The sequence below is a fragment of the Balaenoptera ricei genome, chromosome X (assembly GCF_028023285.1).
Source record: "Balaenoptera ricei isolate mBalRic1 chromosome X, mBalRic1.hap2, whole genome shotgun sequence".
Taxonomy (NCBI): Eukaryota; Metazoa; Chordata; class Mammalia; order Artiodactyla; family Balaenopteridae; genus Balaenoptera; species Balaenoptera ricei.
Window position 1 is genome coordinate 28192744 of NC_082660.1, and position 6000 is coordinate 28198743.

Consider the following 6000-nt stretch of genomic DNA (forward strand, 5'->3'; position numbering starts at 1 on the left):
CAAACCATACTGAAACTTTGTGGTTTAAAACAACAACCATTTATTTAGTTCACAATTCCGTAGGAGGTTTCTACTGGTCTGGGCCAGGCAGGGCTGATGTCCTCTGGGATTACTCATGTGTCTGTGGTCAGTTGGAGAATCATATGGGGGCTGACTGTCCCCAGGTGGCCTTGCTAACATGTCCAGGGGCCGGCTAGGGCAGCGAAGGCAAATGGATCCTTGTCACTCATCATCAACAGGTAGACAAGTGACAAGAACACCAAAGCGGCAGGCCCCATTGAACCAGTGTTTCTCAAGACTCTGCTTGTGTAACATTTGCTAACATCCCATTGATCAAAGCATATCCCATTGATCAAAGCAAATCACATGGCCAACCCATATTCAGAAGATTCTACCTCTTGATAGAAGAAGAGAATTGTGGGCTTTCCAATGCTGCCACTTATAGATAACAGTGAAGAGGAAGTTGGAACTATTCTGAGAGTTGGGGTTGAAGAGGAGAGAGGGGTCTCCAAGGTCACTGCAAGGTCTCCACTTACATGATTATGTAATTCAGTATTTAAACTTCTCATTTAAAAGATGTCTAAGGGGCTTCCCTGGTGGCGCAGTGGGTGAGAATCTGCCTGCTAATGCAGGGGACACGGGTTCGAGCCCTGGTCTGGGAAGATCCCACATGCCGCGGAGCAGCTGGGCCCGTGAGCCACACCTACTGAGCCTGCGCGTCTGGAGCCTGTGCTCCGCAACAAGAGAGGCCGCGATAGTGAGAGGCCCGCGCACCGCGATGAAGAGTGGTCCCCACTTGCCGCAACTAGAGAAAGCCCTCGCACAGAAACGAAGACCCAACACAGCCAAAAATAAATAAATAAATAAATATTTTTTTTAAAAAAGGGTAGTTAACCACTTTAAAAAAAAAATTAAAAAAAGAAAATAAAATAAAAGATGTTTAAGGACTTCCCTGGTGGTGCAGTGGTTAAGAATCCGCCTGCCAATGCAGGGGACACGGGTTCAAGCCCTGGTCTGGGAGGATCCCACATGCTGCGGAGCAACTAAGCCCGTGCGCCACAACTACTGAGCCTGTGCTCTAGAGCCCTCAAGCCACAAATACTGAAGCCCACACGCCGCAACTACTGAAGCCCACTCACCTAGAACCCGTGCTCTGCAACAAGAGAAGCCACCGCAATGAGAAGCCCACGCACCGCAACGAAGAGTAGCCCCCGCTCGCCGCAACTAGAGAAAGCCCGCGTGCAGCAACAAAGACTTGATGCAGCCGAAAATAAATATAAATAAATAAATAAATAAATAAAGATGTCTATAAGCTAGCTGTTCGTGGTTTAAAAATATAGTAGTAGAGAGCTATAAAGGGAAAAGTTTCCTCCCCTAATCCCCTCATTTCCACTCCCCAGACGAACATAATGTTTTCACCTTGATGGTTATCTTTTCTGGATGGACTAAGTTTTTCTTAAAGGTTTTTGCAAATTTTCAGTGTGAGCCTTGTTGAAAACAAGTTACATTGAACAAATGTTCTGTATAAAATTATTAATATTTTTGCATCTTTTTAACATTGAGCTCGGGACAAATGATCACTACTGTTACCGAGCATTTATTACAAGCCAGGCATTAAGCATTTAGCACATAAAAGCATTTATCACATTTAAGCATTTAGCACATAAGGCTGGATCTCTGCCCCCACTCACTCATAGTTGAGGGATTTCTACATTTCTTTGACCAGGAAAAACGATGACTGTGATGCTGCAGACAGGAAATTACTATTGAATGCTGGCAGTGCTTTTCTTCCTGTTTTACCCAAAGATAAAAAGTAGGAATTTGAGGGTGTGTTCTCTCAGACAAGTTTCACTTCTCCACTGTGATTCCCATAAACCACTTTCTGATCAGCGCTCCAGGCTAATCCATTTGACTCCTTCTTGGATCTATTTGCCTTCTTACAATTCAGGAGGAAGTGAAATTGTTGTATTTACAAAGCTTTTATCCTAGGTCCAAGACAATCAAATCAAGAAAAACTGGTTCTTGCCAGTCCTCTGACTTAGGTCCCTCCAAACAAGTGGTCTGAGGAGTCAGCTGCCTATGCAGAATTCTCTCTCCCAACCCAAATGTACAAAGTACTTCCTACAAAACTGAAACTTGAGTGGCCTGGGAGAAAAGTCCCTCCATATAAGAGTAATACCTTGTCAAATAATTAACTATATTGTCTTTATTCCTTTAAAATTTAAAGTCATTTCTGCGTGCAGAATCTCATATGAATGGATAATTTCCCAGGGGAAGTTTTAAAGTGTGTACTGCAAACTTCGTGGGTTGAATTTGTTGAGTAATGCCTTTGTTAGCAACTGACGCCTTAGCTAGTCTACCATCAAAAATGAGGAGGCTGGGAAGAGAATGGTGCAGTGTTTCCCAAAGTTGTCTCATTTTAAGAATCATCGGAGATGCTTATTAAACAGATTTTCCAGCACTTTCCCCAGAGATTTGGTTCATTAGATCTAGGGAAGGACCCGGGACATTTAACAGCCATCTCAGATGGTACTTAGGATTGGGCGAATTTAGAAAACAGTACACTAGGGCAATAAGTTTCAACCCCGGATGTACATTAGTAAAACCTGGGAAGTTTGAAAATATACATGCATATTCATGTCCAGGCTCCAAACTCAGAAATTCTGATTTAAGTGAGCTGGGGTGGGGTCAGACATTGGTATTTTTTAAAAGTTCCTCAGATGATTCTGGTGTTCAGCTATTCTGGTGTTCAGAAATCATGACCCATAGCAGTACTCAAATTTTTCGTGTCAGGATCCCTTTATACACTGCAAAAGTATGGAGGCTGCCAAAGACCTTCTGTTTAGATGGGTTATATTGATATTTTACATAATAGAAATTAAAACTAAGAATAAACAAATAATAGACCCATTAAATAGTAATATGAATGACATAGTTTTGAAAAAAAATTATTTTCTGAAAATACTAATGAAAGAGTAGAATCATTTTCTGTTTTTACAAATCTCTTTAATGTTGCCTTATAGAAGACAACTAGATTCTGCATTTAATCTATTGGGATATGATTTTTGGTTGAAGATTTCAACTTGATGTATTTGAAGAAAATCCAGCCTCTCAGAAATAGGCAGTTGGAAAAGGAAAGAGTATTTTAATAGACTTTCCAGATAATTATGGATACCCTTCTTTGACATGACACCAAAACTCAACAAGTGATAATTTCTTAAAGGTTGTAATGTGGAATCTGAAACCATATCATTGAGCTTTTCATACTCTGTTACATTAAAATCCATTGGCCTATCTTATACTTTGGGGGTTTTTTTTTCATTTTTTTATTGAGGTATAATTGACATACGATATTATATTGGTTTCAGGCATACAACATAGTGATTTGACATTTGTATACATTGCAAAATAATCACCACGATAAGTCTGGTTGCCATCTGTCACCATACAAAGTTAATACAATATTATGACTATATTCCCCATTCTGTACTTTATGTCCTCATGACTTACCTACTTTATAACTGGAAGTTTGTATTTCTTTTCTTAAAGTCGAAGTATAGTTGATTTAGAATATTGTGTTAGTTTCAGGTGTACAGCAAAGTGATTCAGTTATACATATTTTTTTAGATTATTTTCCATTATAGGTTATTACAAGATACTGAATAGGGCTTCCCTGGTGGCGCAGTGGTTAAAAATCTGCCTGCCAGTGCAGGGGACACGGGCAGCTAAGCCCATGCGCCGCAACTACTGAGCCTGCACTCTAGAGCCCACAAGCCACAACTACTGAGGCCACGTGCCACAACTACTGCAGCCCGCACGCCTAGAGCCCGTGCTCCACACCAAGAGAAGCAACCGCAATGAGAAGCCAGCTCACCACAATGAAGAGTAGCCCCCGCTCGCTGCAACTAGAGAAAGCCCGCGCGCAGCAACGAAGACCCAATGTGGCCAAAAATAAATAAATAATGTAATCTCTCATCATTTCTTAAAAAAAAAAAAAGGTACTGAATATAGTTCCCTGTGCTATACAGTAAATCATTGTTGCTTACCTATTTTTTGTATAGTATTTTGTATCTGTGAATTCTATGCTCCTAATTTATCCCCCCCCCCTTTTCTCTTTGGTAACCATAAGTTTGTTTTCTATGCCTGTGAGTCTGTTTCTCTTTTGTATATAGATTCATTTGTATTATTTTTTAGATTCCACATATAAGTGCTATCATATTTTTTTAATTGTCCTACATTCTATTTTTTATAAATTTATTTATTTAAAAATTTTTTTTATTTTATTTTTGCCTGTATTGGGTCTTCGTTGCTGCACACAGGCTTTCTCTAGTTGTGGCGAGCTACTCTTCGTTGCAGTGCGCAGGCTTCTCATCGCGGTGGCTTCTCTTGTTGCAGAGCACGGGCTCTAGGCGCGCGGGCTTCAGTAGTTGTGTTGCTCCACGGCATGTGGAATCTTCCCGGACCAGAGCTCGAACCCATGTCCCCTGCGTCAGCAGGCAGATTCTTAACCGCTGCGCCACCAGGGGAGTCCTGTACCACATCTTCTTTATCCATTCATCTGTCGATGGACATTTAGGTTGTTTCCATGTCTTGGCTATTGTGAATAGTGGTTCTGTGAGCATAGGGGTGCATGTATCTTTTTGAATTAGAGTTTTTGTCTGGATATATGCCCAGTAGTGGGATTGCTGGATCATATGATAATTCTCTTTTTAGTTTTCTGAGGAACCTGCGTACTGTTTTCCACAGTGGCTGCATCAACTTACATTCCCATATGGTAGTTGTGTTTTTAATTTTATAAGGAATCTCCATACTGTTCTTCATAGTGGTCATACCAATTTGCATTCCCACCAACAGTATAGGAGGGTACCCTTTTCTCCACACCCTCTCCATCATTTATTGTTTGTAGATTTCTTGATGATGGCCAATCTGACCCGTGTGAGGTGATACCTCATTGTACTTTTGATTTGCATTTCTCTGATAATTAGTGATGTCGATCATCTTTTCATGTGCTTTTTGGTCATCTGTATGTCTTCTTTGGAGAAATCTCCACATTATCTCGTCTTATTGATAATAGCCATTCTGACAGGTGCAAGGTAACATACTTTGAATGTATCTTTTGCTCATTCATGATTTTCTTACATCATGCACCAGTTATTTGAAAGAATACTGACCCATTAAGTTATGTGGCCCTTCCAAATGCTGACACATTTCATAATAGTGGATCAAGTTTTCAAAAATTTTAATTTTCATTTGAAAACTTGAATTTTGTCATTGTCAACATATACTGTCAATTGTTTTCCTCGAGTGACAGACTCCATTGTTTTTCAAGAAAATATCTGCTAAAATTCCAAATCTGTATAGCCATAGTTTGTCCATTGTTCTTTCAGGAAAAAATGGTGTTTCCTGAGACAAGCTGCTAGTTCAACCCACAACTCAATCACTCAAGTGCTTTTCCTGGAAGCATCAGTTCTACTTCAATATATAGCCCAAGTGCTTTCTGCATACTTCACATTTCATTACAGAGAATATTTTTTAAACTGTACTCAAGGGTCAAGACTTAATAAAATTAAATTCATTCATTTACATATATATTACTGAGACTAGAAGATCATGTGATAACGTGTTATTTACTTATCTTATTTAAGACTCACAGTAACATTCACAAAGTAGATATCATTATTCCTGTTTTACAAATAAGAAAATTGAAACTCAGAAAGGTTAAATAATTTTCTAGATCAAGCAAGGACCAGGATTTAAAGATGCAAATCCAGATCTTCCTGATTTTAAGCTTGTTCTTTTGCCACTGCAACAAGTTATTTTCCTTCTAGTGAACTATTTTAGGTTTAAATAACAGCTACGAAGACTTAATGAGCACTTAATATATTCTAAAAACTGTTCTCAGAACTTTAAATGTATTGACTCATTTAATCCTGCCATCATGGTCCATGTTAGCCCTATTTAGACAAGGAAACAGAGACACAGAGAGGTTACTTAGCTTTT